Genomic DNA, 17,267 nt, shown 5'->3' with positions numbered 1-17,267 from the left:
GGGAGATATTTATTCTTATTTAGTTGAAAGCCCTGGACCCTTCACCCACGAGAGGTTAAAAGCTTTTAAAAGCCTCGAAGCTTATAACTATTTTGTTTCAAGAAAGGTTGGGCCAATCTTTTCGGTGAAACAAAAATCAGTGGTCGTGCTCAAAGCGGAGGTCAGACCCGGCCAAGCAGAGTCACAGCGTGATTCGCATCTTCCGTGGGTGATCGCCCAAGAAAACGGTGAAATAATCACATGTCACTGCGACTGCAAAGCCGGGTAAGGCTTTATTTATCAGTGCCTTTGAATTTTTCATTTTAAATCTAATGACTGTTTTTCAATTTTATTGGTCCTGTTAACTATAATTTAAATGGCCTTTGGTCTATCATGAAAAACGATCATAACATCTTACAAAATTTTTCTTTCAAATCCAGTCTAGGAGAAACATGCAGTCATGTAGCAGCTTTAATGTTTAAAATAGAAACAGCGGTCAGGATAGCACTCACAACAGCTGCGTGTACCAGTGAGGCTTGCAGGTATCAAAGCACGTATCATAGCACGTAACCATTGCCTTCTTTTTTCGGGGTCTTTTTCGGTGGGAATGCGGAAAAACTTTTTGTTGGGCCCCCAACGAGCCGTACAGCCAATCACACAACACGAGTGAACCATGTAGTAGATCGCCCTCAAACTCCAAACGCAAAGAAATCCAGCTAACAGATGCAGCTTCTTGCCACCCAATACCGTGATGCAATGCGGCAAAAGGTAAACACTGACGTCACAAAAGATTCGCCTATAGGGATGCCCAGGAGGAGCCTATCCAGTCATGGGGGAGGAGGCAGAGCCCATGATGACCGTCAGAGTGGGTGGAAAGTTTGTGACTTGCTTGGTAGATTCAGGGGCAAAATGGTCCACTTTAACCTCTGTTTCACCTGAACTTTTATCCACTGATACTTTGGCACTCACTGGCTTCTCTGGGACTCTTCAATATCTGCCACTCACTGCCCCTCTCCCCACCGAGGCAGCTGGATATCATTTTGAGCATCGCTATGTTTCCTCTCCACACTGCCCAGTCCCACTGATGGGCAGAGACATCCTCACTAAGCTGAGAGCAGAAATTCTTTGTTCTCCAGATGGAGTGACTGTCAGATTCCCTAATGGAAATATAGTGGACTGCAACTCTGGTCTCATTCATTCTGCCTCACATGGACAATGGCTTCTTTCCACCCCTCCTGCTTCTGCACCCAGCATGCAAACTGAACATGCACGTATATTCTGGCTTCTTTTGGATGACCTCACACCTTCACCACAGTCACTGCTCACCCTGTATGCTCAATGGTCCCCCTGGACCCATCACCATGCTCCCTACTGCCCCCCTCCTGACCCTCCTCACTGTACTATGTTATATGATCGCTGGGACACCAGCACTGATTATTATCACAGATGGACAGATGAGGCTGTGGGGACCTGGGACCTGTCTGGCTCTGGCATTGTTTTGGGCCCCCAAGGTGTGGCTGCTCTAATTGATTTAACCCCTGAACAGTTATCCTTTTATGAAATGTCTCCTTCTGCAGCACCTCATGTCACTCTGGCAGTCAGTCCTGCTCATTCTGCTAAAGATTTAGGCCCTATGTGTAAGCAGGCCTCAGATGCTTCTGACTGGGTAAACACTCAGCTGCCCCAGGTTTTGTTTTCTCCCTCCACTTCACTGTACAAAATCTGTTCCCTCACTCAGGACAAAGCTACACCTGAAACTCTTCTTTTGGACAGACAGCATGGCCGTGAAAAAACTGACCATCCACATAAAGATTTTCTTTGCTCCACTCTGCCCTCTTCCCTGTGGGCTGAGGGGCCTGGTGATGTGGGAACACCTATGAAGGTTTCCCCTGTTACTTTTGACTATGAGTCCCCCAAACCTGTCTTTCGAGCTCAATATCCCATTTCCGAAAAAGCTATGGCTGGATTGAGACCTGTCGTTGCTGATCTCAAAGCTAAACAGGTTATTTATCCTACTTCTTCTCCCTGGAACACTCCTATTCGTCCTGTCCCCAAACCAGGAACTGACATTTTCAGAATGGCACATGACCTCAGACTCATTAACCAGATAACCAAAACCAAACCACCAGCAGTCCCTAATCCTTATACCTGCCTGAACTCCATCACCTCCCAGTTCCAGTTTTTCTCTGTCATTGATCTGAAGAATGCTTTCTTTCACATTCCTCTCCACCCATCAGTTCAACCTCTCTTTGCTTTCACCTTCGAAGGACAGCAATACACTTATCGTGTTCTTCCTCAGGGCTGGGTTCTGAGCCCTGGGATCTTTAACCAATGTCTCAGAACTTTTCTGGAGGACTTGGATATTCCTCCAGGTACCACTCTTTTACAGTACGTAGATGACCTCCTAGTGGCTGGAACGGATATGACAAGCTGTCTTAACCTCACCATGTCCCTGCTACAGAAACTGGCAGATGGTGGATTCAAAGTTTCAAAAGATAAAATGCAGTTTTGCAGACCTGAAGTTCTGTTTTTGGGACGTCTTATTTCTGGCCAGAATCTGACTGTCTCTCCTGATCACAGAAATGCCATTCTTCATGCTAACAAACCTCTTACTGTTCAGGACATGCTTTCTTTTCTTGGCTTAGTGGGATATAGCAAAAATCATATCCCCTCATACACGGAGCGCACCAGTCCTCTCAGAGACATGGTCACAGAGGCTGGTCACCGTAATCTTAAAGCCACACTCTCATGGACTACTACAGCTGAAGAAGCCTTCATTTCCCTTAAACAGGATCTGGCCTCTGCGGCTGCATTGGCCAGACCTGACTACTCCTTACCTTTTCACCTGGACACCTCATTGTCAGGGAAACATGCTCATTCTGTCTTGTATCAACTTAAGGAGGGATCACGCAATATCCTTCGTTATGACAGTGTCACACTTGACCCCATGGAGGTCCGACAGCCAACTTGTGTCACCGCTACTGCAGCTGTCGCTGCTCTACTGGTGAAGTCTGCTCCTGTGGTTCAGTGTCATCCTCTCACTGTACACACTCCTCATGGAGTTAGAGCTTTGTTGGACTCTTCTGCTTTCACTCTCTCTCCTCTTAGACGCACAAAAATTTCCCGCATTGTGTGTCAGCCCCATATCACCTTTGAGTGCACCCGTTCTAATGCTGCTGAGGCCTTCCCTGAAGGAGAATCACATGACTGTGTGCCCAGAGTTATCTCTCTTTCATCTTTTCGCCCTGGCCTGTATGCCACACCTCTTTCTGATCCTGATCTTTCACTCTTTACAGATGGTTGTTGTTTCAAGCCAGAGGAAATGCAGCGGCAGATAAAGCAGCAAAAAACGTCACTGGCTATCGACCACAGCTATTTCAGATGCTACTCTCAGACCAGGAGGGACTGAAGGAAATAGAGGAACAGGAATTGAGAGCATCACCAGAGATTATAAAAACTACTGTTTACTATTCATTTGATATTTAAATTTTTTCCTTTCTTAGACCTTTCTGGGAGCTAATGAAATTTTACATTTTTATATTCTAAAATTGTATTGTATTTTTATCATAAAGCAGCACTGTTTAAGATAATAGGGCAAGTTTCTTATTTTATTCATTTTAATTGTCTTTAGAAAAATAAATAAATAAATAATTATAAAGTACCCCCCTTTCCGAGATGGTTCGCTGAACCACACAAAGCTATAAATGACTCAGAGGACAGGTCTTATTTCCATACATTCCTTAAAAGACAGATAATAAACCTGGACACTGTTGTATTTACAGCAAAGGCATTCATTTAAAACTCTGAACAGATGAGAAGTCATATTCTCACTGAAAACAATTAAGCAGATGTTAAAATCATATCAGACATAAGTTTTATTTTAAGACAAAATTTGGAACTGAACCATGTTTGTTTTTTCTTTTCCTTTTTTCATAGCCGATTTTTTATGGGGGTATTTTTCTATCTTTAATCAAGAGCGCAATTGTTTGCTTTGAGAGCAAGATTTCTGGTTTTCACACTCAAATATCATCCTGCTCGCTCTCAAAACTCTGCTCTCACACTCAAAAAGTCCCTCTTGCGTTCAAATATATTGTTCTCCCTTTCAAAACTCTGCGCTCAGACTTGGTCTCTTTCCCTCGCACTCAGACACTTTCTCTGCGCACTCAAAACTTCTGCTCTTGGATATTTTTTCCTCTCTCTTGGGTTGCAGAAAGAGCTGTCTGTCAAACCTCCTCCAGCCAATAGAATACGAGCTAATTCGAGCAACTCGTCCTCACCTTCTTCAGGGTGCGCTTGTTTTACTTGACACAGTGACTCCACACTCTTAGCCCACATTTTGTTTGAATATAAACTATTTAGTAGTGACTAATTATCATTTTATGTTTTGTATAACAGTGTCTCATTAATAAAACAAATAAGTTGTTTCTGATAGTTTTCTACATTGTGCAGTGTAATAATAATGATTAGCAAGGAAAACTCAACATGTTACGTTTCTGTCAGAGGGGGCGGGGCTATTTTCAAAACTCAACATATCCCGACCGCAAAGGCTCATGGGAGATGCAGATTCAGCTGAAATTTAACCTTTTTTTTTTTTTATTGCTGTGCTATAAATTTGAGTTTTCTGCTTCAATTCATGTGTCATGTTAACAAGTAGACAATGTCATAAAGTTCTGCCCTCTTTGAATTTTAAATTTGGCACCATGAATGCAAAGGACAGTACAGGAAAAGAAACCACCGCCAGCAGCATCTTGTTCTTTACTGTGTAATGATTAAGGTAAAGAATAGTTAATGGCATCGTTCGCTTTAATGTTCTGCTTGTTGTGGTTTTAGATGTGTTAGTGAGAGTAAGCATCTACAAGTTATTCTTCTATGTGTGTCAAAGGTCAGTGAAAATACTGAACAGCATGTGTAAATGTAAGTGAATTTAGTTAAAATTACTGGAGGTGTCAAGAAGAAAATTTCTAGTAAGCTAAAGCGGATAAAGCATGGTTTGGCAACTGGCAGGCTGCCAATAACATCTAGCCTACCAGATTAAATTGATCAAATAAAAAATAAAGAAGTTAATTTACCTGCACTCTAATCCTGGATTAGTTCAGTTTACTAGAAATTTTCGTGGAACCCCGTTGCCTTAAACCATTCCAGTTTTTACAAATGCCGAAACATTTCAAGTTGTATCAACATGACCAACCATTAGAATTTTAAAACCCATTAGTTAACCTATCTAAACTTCTTGACACCTCCAGTAATTTTAACTAAATTCACTTACATTTACACATGCTGTTCAGTATTTTCACTGACCTTTGACACACATAGAAGAATAACTTGTAGATGCTTACTCTCACTAACACATCTAAAACCACAACAAGCAGAACATTAAAGCGAACGATGCCATTAACTATTCTTTACCTTAATCATTACACAGTAAAGAACAAGATGCTGCTGGCGGTGGTTTCTTTTCCTGTACTGTCCTTTGCATTCATGGTGCCAAATTTAAAATTCAAAGAGGGCAGAACTTTATGACATTGTCTACTTGTTAACATGACACATGAATTGAAGCAGAAAACTCAAATTTATAGCACAGCAATAAAATAAAGGTTAAATTTCAGCTGAATCTGCATCTCCCATGAGCCTTTGCGGTCGGGATATGTTGAGTTTTGAAAATAGCCCCGCCCCCTCTGACAGAAACGTAACATGTTGAGTTTTCCTTGCTAATCATTATTATTACACTGCACAATGTAGAAAACTATCAGAAACAACTTATTTGTTTTATTGATGAGACACTGTTATACAAAACATAAAATGATAATTAGTCACTACTAAATAGTTTATATTCAAACAAAATGTGGGCTAAGAGTGTGGAGTCACTGTGTCAAGTAAAACAAGCGCACCCTGAAGAAGGTGAGGACGAGTTGCTCGAATTAGCTCGTATTCTATTGGCTGGAGGAGGTTTGACAGACAGCTCTTTCTGCAACCCAAGAGAGAGGAAAAAATATCCAAGAGCAGAAGTTTTGAGTGCGCAGAGAAAGTGTCTGAGTGCGAGGGAAAGAGACCAAGTCTGAGCGCAGAGTTTTGAAAGGGAGAACAATATATTTGAACGCAAGAGGGACTTTTTGAGTGTGAGAGCAGAGTTTTGAGAGCGAGCAGGATGATATTTGAGTGTGAAAACCAGAAATCTTGCTGTCTAAATCTTGTGTCTAAAACCCGGAAATAATTCTGATGTCATGTCACAATTTAAAATGGTGAATTTAAAAGTCCTACAAGAAACAGTTTGGCATTTGAAATCAACAACATGCACTCTGGACATGATACCATCCGACTTTTTAAAAACAGTTTTTACCTCAGTAGAAAGTGATCTCCTACTGATAGTTAACAGCTCGCTGGCATCAGGCATTTTTCCCAAGTCACTAAAGATAGCTGCTATTAAGCCACTCCTAAAGAAAAGGACTCTAGACGCCTCTATAATGAACAACTATAGACCTGTCTCTAACCTCTCTTTTATTTCCAAGATTATTGAAAAAGTTGTATTTCACCAGCTTCATGACTTTTTAAATGAAAGTGGAAATCTTGATAAATTTCAGTCCGGCTTCCGACCTCATCACAGCACTGAAACAGCTCTGGTCAAAGTGTTAAATGACATTAGGTTGAATACTGATTCTGGTCAAGTATCAGTCCTGGTTCTGTTGGATCTCAGTGCTGCGTTTGATACTGTAGATCACAGAATCCTGTTGCACAGGCTGGAAAACTGGGTTGGACTTTCTGGAGCGGTCCTTAACTGGTTCAGGTCCTATTTAGAAGGCCGGAGTTATTTTGTTACGATCGGCAGCTATGAATCCGAGCGAGTGGCCATGACTTGTGGAGTCCCCCAGGGGTCAGTCCTTGGACCTCTTCTGTTCAACTTGTATATGCTCCCTTTGGGTAAAATATTACAAAACTATAGCATTAGTTATCAAAGTTATGCAGATGATACACAACTTTATGTGTCTCTGTCACCAGATGACTGCAGTCCAATAGACTTAATGTGTCAGTGTCTGGAGCAAATAAACACCTGGATGAAGGAGAATTTTCTACAATTAAATGAAGACAAAACTGAGATTATTCTGTTTGGTAGCAAAGAGAAGAGGGTCAGCATTGGCAAACACCTGGAGACTCGGGCTCTTAAAATTACCAACCAAGTTCGTAACCTGGGAGTGTTGATAGACTCAGATCTGACTTTCAGCAGCCATATCAAAGCTGTCACTAAGACAGCTTTTTACCAGCTCAGAAACATCAACAGAATTAAAAGTTTAGTCTCCCAGAAAGACCAAGAGAAACTCATCCATGCATTCATCTCCAGTAGACTGGATTACTGTAATGGTCTTTTAACAGGACTTCCTAAAAAGAGCATTAAACATCTGCAGCTCATCCAGAACGCTGCTGCTAGAGTTTTAACCAGGACTAAGAGATCTGAACACATCACACCAGTTTTAAAATCTTTACACTGGCTTCCAGTCAGTCACAGAATAGATTTTAAAACCCTTCTGATCATTTACAAATCCCAGAATGGTTTAGGCCCAGAATACATCTGTGATATGTTCAGAGAATATAAACCTAGCAGAGCTCTTAGATCCAAAGACTCTGGTCAACTAGTCCAGACCAGAGTCCAGACTAAACATGGAGAAGCAGCATTTAGCTGTTATGCTGCTAACAAGTGGAACAAACTACCAGTGGAGATTAAACTTTCCCCAAATGTAGACATTTTTAAATCCAGGTTAAAAACTTTTCTTTTCTCATGCGCCTATGCATGAAATCTGCACGGTAACTTTTTTTTTTTTTTTTTTTTTTTTTTTTTTTTTTTAACTTATCTTGCTTTTAATCATTTTAATGTAATTTATTATTTTATTGTGATTATGTGTTGATTATGTGTTGATGCCTTTTACTATTCTAAATATCTGTAATGTCTTTGTTTTATGTAAAGCACTTTGAATTGTCCTGTACATGAAATGTGCTATACAAATAAACTGCCTTGCCTTGCCTCTCAAAGCAAACAATTGCGCTCTTGATTAAAGATAGAAAAATACCCCCATAATTTTTAAGATGAAATTGATCTGTGGCTGTTGTTGTATTACGCTAATCCATTCTCTCTGTGAGCGTTCTATTCAGGCTGCGGTTGACAAAAAGTATTCTCCTCCACCACCTTATTCAGCTCAGTTTCCCCTTCTGGAGGTCCAGTCCCTGCTGGACTCTGATGACCCCCTGGATGGAGAAGTGTCAGGGGAGGACACAGAGGTGTGAGACCCCTTAACCATATTTTCTGCAGCGGATTTCCTGCTTAAAGGTACAAACAGTACTGTGTTGGCTGATGAGGTTTTGAAGCTCCGGGAGACAACGGGTCTCACGTGCAATTGCTATTTAAGGGTTAACCACACAGGAGGATGGTTTAGTGGACTGAAGGGTACCTTCAGTCCAACAGGTGGAGTTGTTGCAAATATTTTATAAGCATTTTGATTCATTTACTCATTTATTATTCATTTACTCATTTAAGCATTCTTATTCATTTATTCATTTACATTTTATCCTTAGATTTTAGTAACATGCATTAGGCTCTGCTTTTAATTAATAGAACTACAGCTTAATTGTTATCATTGCTTTGCAGGATACAGATAGTGCATTTACATAAACTCATATAAGGTTACTGAGTTCAATACTGAGAAAAGAGCTAAGAACTAGCGGCCTTGACAATGTTCTGGATGGCCACTAGGGAGTAATCTAAATATTGTTACATCTCTTTGCTTATCTATTCACTCCTAGCAGAACGGAATTTCCCAGTAACTCAGAAATCATTAAAAGAATAGCCTTTGTGTGAATATTGTGAGAAAAAAGTACAAGGGAGTCAGTAGAAAGGCAGAAAAAGATAGTGAAGCAGAGCATAGTATCTTTTTCCTTTCAGCTCTGACGCACCTCAGACGAAGGACCTGGAGGAATCAAATTCCCGGAAGAAGGAAGGACCACCTTGCAAAATACACATTCACATGAATGCGCACTACATGCACGCACATAGCCACAATGCTTTGTATCACTATAAATGAGGAGGATAATTTAGGTAGGCGGGTCTTTTGGCTGAACCGAAGGTTCCCGACACTTCTGTGTTTTAGTGGACCAGATGCTAAAGCTAACAGGCTTCCTTCTCGAGAAGATATGTATTGTTTTCTTATTACTGGCTTAACAAAGAATTGTCAATTCTACTCAAACTCTGGTGTTTTTGCCTTCTTTTAAAAATGTGGATTTTTGAACACTCTTCCTTCTGATGATTGATTTACAGGTGGTGAACAAATCTTTTAAAGCCAACAAAGAATATTTTAAAACTTCATACATTATAAATAAATATATTAAACATATATGTTGTGTCTGATAACTCCTCCAGATTCCTCCAATGAAGATTCAACTAAAGAGCCCTTTTCTAATTCATCAGACACCAGAGGCTATTTTATTGGATTTGATACATATATATATATAAACACACATATATATATATATATAAATAAATATATATATATATATAAATATACACATATATATATATATATATATATATGTATATACACACATACATGTATATATATTGGATAACTGCTAGTCTCAGCATGAATTCAGATTCATCGTGTAGTCAAAACTATGAAGACGGCAAAATTTCAACAGAGAAGTTTAGACACATTTACACAAGGTGTTGATCTTCCACATATTTTTATGCTACCTCATAGAAATACCCCATGGTAGGTTAATTTTGCTGGTGGAGGTATTTATTCTTGTTATAGGACACTTTGTTTGGATTTTGTGCCTTTTTGTATTCATTTACGTACCCAGAGTGAATAAATCCTCTGTTTTACTCTACTCTTGAGTCTGACTTGCTTTGTTACTATGTGTACATTTAGATAAAAGGAAATAAAATGTACAAAACTAATCCATACATAAAATGTAAAAATAAAAGAAAATGCTATGTTAATTTCAATTTATTATTTTTTATTTACTTATTTATTCTTTATTTTATTATTTTTGTTGTATACAAAGGTATATGTATTGCATGTATGTATAGGTGTAGACAGGTGTATGTACATACGTGTATGTAAATACATGATGTAAACTGTTTAAATCTCAAAAATAAAAAAACAACAATAAAGAAAAGAAAAACGTGACATTGAAATGCATTCACCATAAACAGTGAAAATGAACAACCCCATGGAAGCAACAAGCCGTTTTCAAAGTGAACGGATACCAGAGGCTAATTTAATGGATGTGATTCGACCAGTAGGTGAATCTTGTTTTGGAAAGCTGACCCGGCCTCAGCGTGTCAAACTGACATCAGGAGACTCAGATGAGAAGACCGAACTTATTTTAAGAGTTCATCTTTTTGAAGTGGTAACAATCATCATCAGGATGTCACAGCTTTTAGTAATTCTGTTATTCTACAGATAGATGCCAAAAAATATGCACTTCTCTTTGTGAAAACTGAACCAAGTATTTACAACCCGACATCGAAATTCATTCATTATAACATTGAAAATGAACATCCCCATGGAAGCAATGAGGAGTTTTCAAACTCAAAAGACACCGGAGGCTAATTTAATGGATTTAATTCGACCAGTGGTTGAATCCTGTTTTGGTAAGACAACTTAGAACAGAATCTGCACTTCGAAGTGGTCAACTCCTGAACCAGTTTCAGACAATGACTTCAAAACTGATAGAAGGCAAAGACAAGCTGAATGTAGGTTTTATATTGGCACAATGATTAGTGGGCTAATTTGTCATCTCGCCATAAAAGTTAGAAGAGGAACAGGATGGGTAAGATCAAAACCATTTTAAAACTGAACAAGACATCCCAACCAGATCCTGGAGTCTGTTTATTAAAATGTTATGATCGAACGTGTCAAAGGCCGAAGACAAATCCAAAAAAACCAAGACCAAGTATGCTCCAGAGTCCGCTGACATCATATCACTGGAGACCTTAAGTAATACAGTTTCTGTAGAGTGATTTTTACGAAATCCTGACTGAAATTTCTCATACAGTTCATGATGTTCCATAAAAAAAAGTTAGTTCTGCAGTGGGAGTTTAGATATGAACCTATAGTTTTTAGTTGTTAGGTTATGATGGGTCCAAGCTGGGCTATTTAAGAATTGGATTATTCAAATTTATCAAATGGAAAATAAAAGAAATATATAATACAACATAATAGCCATGCGACAATTGAGGGTCTGCAATACTTCAGAATGTGCAGACTATGTCAGCTATGGAGTGTCCAAGCCTACACACTCCAAAGTCTGCTAAACGTTTGTGAAATGTGACAGCCTACCTAGTGTAGATAAATTTATTGAGGTACTCATCATGGGATGGCTTGGGTGTGTTACTTATTTTCATTTATATTCTTACTCTGTTAATCATATCTTATCTTTAAGCTCATATACTGACTAACAGGATGTTCCTAGTAAAACAACATGGGGAATGTTACCCCTAAGGGAAATTTCTGGGTCAACCGGAGTTCAGAGGAAATACCTTGTGTGTGTGTGTGTTTTCTTTGTCCCTGTTTTCCAGATCAAAAGAAACCACTGAATGGACGGGTGTCATAAAAAGGGGGGTAGATATCTGCTTGACTGAAGCTGACCCTACTTTTGCAACTGCACCATTAGTCAGTAAAACTGTGTATAGAAAGGAGGAGGAGCTGTAATATATAAGGGTCCAGGGATAGAAAGAAGGTGTCCTGTCTGTTGTGGGCAGCCGGACATCTCTTATGTCTGTTTGCCAGGGATAGATATGGACCCAGGGCTCTGTAATTTGCACATTTCTCATATCAATTGTAATTAATAAATTAGTCAACTGAGAGAAGTAGTCTGTCATATTTTGATCCATCAAAGAACACGCAGGAGAAGACCCTAAAGAAGAAGGTAGAAAGAAAATGTGTGGAACAGTACCGTATTAATTAGGAAAGTGGGAAATTAGTACCTGCCTATTTTAATACTATGGGAAGAAGTACCTGTTCTTTATTACTTGTGCATTTTTAAGGTTTTCTCCAACAACTTGGTGACCTCCGACGTGATGGATCTGGTATGGCATAATTATTAAATGTTTTTGAATTTTATTTACTACATTTTCTCTCTGCTGACACCAAATAGGAATTAAAGGACAATCATAATCATCCTCTACCCAGATCAGGCACTGAAAGACCGGTCATAAATGAAGGTAAGGACAAACCTTTTCTAAAAATTGTCCACATTGAGTACCTTAAATGTAAGTGCCTGATCAGGTAACAGATGGTTTTAGTTTTGGTATGAGAAATGGGGCTTTAAGAAGTTGAAGAATAATAGAAGTAAAAGGAAAATACGCGTAAATGGTCTGGGACCATAAGGATCTGGGATCCTGAATAAAGGAATAGAAGTATAAGAGTTAAAGAGAAACAGATAAGAGTAAAAGAGAATAAGTGAAAAGTGTATCATTTTAAGTGTGGAGTGAATGAGTGATTGGATGTAGTATTTAGAAGTTTTAAAAGTGTTATGGGACTGGGGATTTCAAGAAATTGACCACAGAAGATAACAGATCTTCTGTAGAAGCTTAAGAGATGAAACAGAAAAGGTCGGGGACCTTAAAGAGAGAAACTAAGTAAAGAGAGGAATAATGCTTTGTGGTTCTTCCTTATGTAGAAGGTTTAGCTTTGCATTGCTTCATGTTGGAAATGAATTTTCTAACATATTGGTTCTTTGAGCCGGATCCTAAATACTCATCCGAACCCAGTATGGAATCGCCGAGAGACTGAAGACTGTGCACAGCCAGGTCTGGGACCTGTAAAAAAGACCTCTACCTCAATGTTAGGTGGGAGGCCAGTCATCTGGGGTTCTGAGTCTGGCGTCGGATGGTGACAGGAAATATGCCTTCAACAAGCGAGCAGTTGAGTATAAATTGTGTGATGAAATAAGTTTGTGTGACTGCCTCACCGTGAAGAAAATCTTATAATTAGACAAAACCGAGCTAGTGGGTTTTAAAGATAATGTTTGAATGTTTGAACCGGAGTGAAAAGGTTCTAAAAGATCAATTCTGTGCCAACAAGGTAAAGAAAAAAAAAAAAAAGGCAAAATAGTATGAGTGTGTGTGTGTGTGTGTGACTGGAGACTCACATTCCAAAGCAACAGGCAGAGTGGACACCTCGTTGGTGGTTGTAAAGTTGAATAGGTTGTGAGAAATCTCATGAGAAATTAAAATAGGTTTTTGTTTCAGTAAAAACTAAATTAGAAGGAGATGCTAAATTTATGTATGGAAAGATTCAGATAATGTAAAATAATTTGATCTGTCTGAGGAAATGTTTTGCTCCCCTCCAGAAACTTAATACATACACAAGGAATCTTTCTGAAGTTGAAGCTGATTGGAAAGAAAGACACACTGTGCTTTTTACTTATATACATACATCTAAAGATACATTTACATTATCAAGTCTGTGAGAGAAAACATATGCAACTCTTCTTGGAGAGACATACACACACTCTGTGGGATAATTATTAACCCTATTTTCCTTTCTTCTCTCCTCCCTCTCCCTTGTCCCTGTCTGAGACTTTCTGTCTTGAAATTCTTCACAGGCTGCAAATCCGATTCGACTCAGCTCATCCGTTGGAATAAAAGTCAGCAGAGACCCACTAACAAAAAAAGAATAATAATCACCACCATCTCCTATGACCTGAGACTGATACCCACCCCAGCCTGCTCCACCCAATGCTTTACATGATTCAAGAGAAGAAACAAAGACATCTGATCTCCAGCAATTACCACCAGAGTTCCTCAGCTTTGAGTTTCAAAGAGACTGAAACCAGATGTTTGATGGACGTGTAAACTTTGCTTTGGATGGTAGAACACCATCCTCCACAACGCTCCTGATCATGTGCTTTGTTCAGAGGACAAGAAGACCAAACCAAGACAAGAAACTGACTGTGAGCTCTGTAGTCCAGTTTCATGGAGGCGTGGTCGCTGGACTTTGCAGAGGCGAACAGAGAGGTGGGTGCTGGGGACCTGAGGCCATGAGATTATCCATTTCTACTGACTAGAGACAGAATATACATGTGGTGAAAGGGTCATTGGCCATAATAAAAAAGGCAGTTTGCCATCTGGCTGATCCACGGCAGAGCTGACTCGGAGATGGAAGCAGTCATGTGACCAGTCGACACAATGATGGTGAGACTGTTCTGATTTCATACTATAAATAATTATTGGTTTGATGCAAAACTTTGTTAATATACTGAAGATAAATAGATCTACATCATTTATGGAAAGAAAGTGCTAAAGAGTAAACAGAAGAAAGCTTCATTTCTAGACATTTCACACACATAAGACTAGTTCAAAACTGTGAAAAGAGATACACATATACGCACACACACACACACACACACAAGCTCACTGCAACGAAGTATCTGCTTGCTACTGACCCACATGAGGTGTTATTAACCCTGTGTTGTTTTCACGATTTACAAAGAAGAGAATATTTTTAGTGAGCTGGAGGCAACAACATTTCCTCAGTCATCCAACGCTGATTCACACCTTTGACAAAAAATAGATAAAAAATAAAAACAAGATTGGAAATAATTTTTTATTTGATCCCTTCAGATACATTATTATGGTGACTCACTGACACATGAATTTATATTTCCTCCAGATTACCGTCTAATTGCTGCTCAGGGATCTGATAAGATGGTATTTCTCTCATTCATACGTCTTAACAAATGGGAGAAAGTAAATCCTGTTTCTGCCAGAGGTTTGAATGCCAACATACTGATCCTTATGTGCATTCACATAAATACTGCAGTTTTCCCTGGTTGGTTCTGTGTGGTGATAAAAATTTCCTGAAAAAGTGTGTGCGTGATTTGCACTAAAACTGTTCATGTGTCTCTGGGTCCTGATTATTTTAAGTTTGTTAACAATTGGCTTAAGTTAAGGTTTTGATAATCCTGGTATTGTGTTTATAATTTACATGGAACAATAATTGAATCTGAAACAGCTTTTAGGGATATAGACTTAAGGCCTGATCTATTTCAGTCAAGTGCACTAAGGATCCAAAATCTGTCTGAAAACGGATGAATCAAAAAATGATTTGCTTGGAAGAAAATTTTTATGGCCATTTCTCATTGCTGGCAGATGCGGCTCATTCTGCCGCTGATTGTCTGATCTGGAAGCACTGCCTGGATTGGCTGGAGCCGGCACACTTCTGTCTCCGCTCCTCTGATTGGTCCAGGCATGGCCAATCAGGCTGCAGCTTGTTAAGCGCCAAGGCCGGTCTGGACGGGAGGCTGGATTGGCACAGGCCGCTTCCCTGTGTGTTCGTGGTAGGAACGTGGCTGCTTAGCACAGGTGGCCTCGTTCCGAGTTATGGCGGATTTTGGTGGTAGCAAGGCCTACTGAGTGCTCGCTGTGCTTCGTGTCAGTGAATCTTTTGTGGGGCAGACCATTATTTGGACACAGCAGGAGGATTCTTGGCTGTGGTGCGTCCCATGTGGGGACTTCGGATGGTTCTGTTTTTAGTTTGGATTCACCTTAGTTTACACACTCAGTTCAGTTCAGGCTCTGCTACACTTTAGTTTGTGTTTCTGCCACAGTGTTTATTTTTGATTTGGTGTTGGGCTAGATTAGTGTTTGGTTTTGGTTGTGACTTCCATCACTTTAGTTTATGGATCTGCTGCTCTTTTGTTTGGTTTTAGCTTCACCGAGTCTCTGTACAGTCTTTTGGTTTTCACTCGGTGGTTTCTTTGGTTTAGGTTCTGGTATATTTCTTTTAGCAGGTCCGCTAACCCCAGCACTTGTTTATTTTGTGTACTTTTTTTGTTACAGGTTTTCATTCATAGTTCACCTGTTTTAATAAAATGGATTTATTTTACTTTTACCATCTGTCCCCAGCATCATCTTTTGTTACACTCAATCATGCCCCTGAATCGGGTCGTAACAAAAATAAATTCCAAATACTTAGAGACAATGGAGATGAATGAATGTAAATTAGAGTAAAAGAACAATACCACAAATGTATGTTGATGTAGATATTATTTTTAGGTTATTATTTCTGTAATAATACAGGAAAGTGCTCTATAAAATAAATACAGAGAGGTACAGTAAGGAAGTAGAACCTATTTAATACCAATGGATATTTTAAATCTGATTCTCTTTTAAAAAGAGGGATTTGTAGAAGATTAAAAGAGAAAAAGCTGCTCGAGCAAATTTGGCTGATAGACATATTATTGTAAGAATATTCAAATTGGTTTTAAGTCCATGTCATCTTGGAGTTCAAAGCATTGATAAGAGAGCTCCAAAACAATTGATTTTTTTCCAAAAACAATATAATGAATTTTAAGGATCCTTATAAAATGCAGGACAAATTTACCTGCTTTGATTTGGCCTTTCTGCGCAGAACCAGTGACGTGACTTTGACAAAGTTTTCTGACTCTGACTTCAACGTACAGACTGTTTCCTTTAACATTTTTTCTTCCAGCAGGTTCTCTTCCAGGATGCTGCTTCAGTTTCTTTCACAAAGGCTGATGTTTCATAATGCTGCTAACTCTGATTTACAGGACACACATTTATTTTTCTGAAAAGCAGGACTGATGGCGTGGATCTGTCTATAGATGAAGAATCAACACTTAATCTTTTTAATTATATGTGTATTTCCATTTTAAAAAAATGATATTGTTCTTATGACACTTTGAGCTAAACTTTTACAGGTGATGGGTCCATTTGAAGTGAGTGGAGTAACGTCACATTCAGTCAGACTAAAGGGTAAAGGTGAAACTTGGTATTATCTTAATCAGTGTGCTTCTTGACCTTCCGTCTATGGCTTCTACTGATTCTTTGTTTACAGACTGCAATCCTGGAATTTCATATGATTCAGAGCCCGACTGCATCTTGTAAGTTTTTGGAAAAATTCTTTCCTTTAACATCTGTTAAAGCTGTTCCTCCAGTCTTCACCCCCATTAAAGGTAATCACACCTTATTAGCTAGAACCAGTGATACTGGAATTAAGGTTGTATTATCTCCTTGTTTTGTTGTTTAACTACTGTTAATGTTTCTGATTGGCACAATATGAGTAAATTAATGTTGCTTGAGCTGACCTATGGTGATACTGTGGATGTCACCACCTGATGGGCATATTGCCTGGAAATTGGCTGTAAAGCTGCACAGGGCTCCTGGTCATGTCAATTACTCTTTTCCTGACTACCACTTCTATTTTAACTAACCATGCTCACATTGGTAGTCTTCTCTCCCGCCATAAGAGATCCACATCAGCTGAATTCTCCATAAC

The 17,267-nt window shown here is 39.2% G+C and overlaps 1 protein-coding gene and 1 long non-coding RNA gene across 2 annotated transcripts in view; both read right to left on the bottom strand.

The window, feature by feature from the left end:
- The window catches only part of gpc3 (glypican 3), a 266,165-nt gene that overhangs the window by 158,770 nt on the left and 90,128 nt on the right, over window positions 1-17,267 (bottom strand). The window lies entirely within an intron of this gene.
- Window positions 380-15,814, bottom strand: LOC121643598. The gene is made up of 3 exons (XR_006011129.1): window positions 15,330-15,814; window positions 12,798-12,803; window positions 380-392 (listed from the first exon to the last, which is right to left on the bottom strand). It is a non-coding gene; the product is annotated as an uncharacterized LOC121643598 (long non-coding RNA).

This window comes from Melanotaenia boesemani, chromosome 7, assembly GCF_017639745.1.
Source record: "Melanotaenia boesemani isolate fMelBoe1 chromosome 7, fMelBoe1.pri, whole genome shotgun sequence".
Classification (NCBI taxonomy): Eukaryota; Metazoa; Chordata; class Actinopteri; order Atheriniformes; family Melanotaeniidae; genus Melanotaenia; species Melanotaenia boesemani.
The sequence above is the reverse complement of the archived record's forward strand: the minus strand, read 5'-3'. Positions and strand labels throughout refer to the sequence as shown.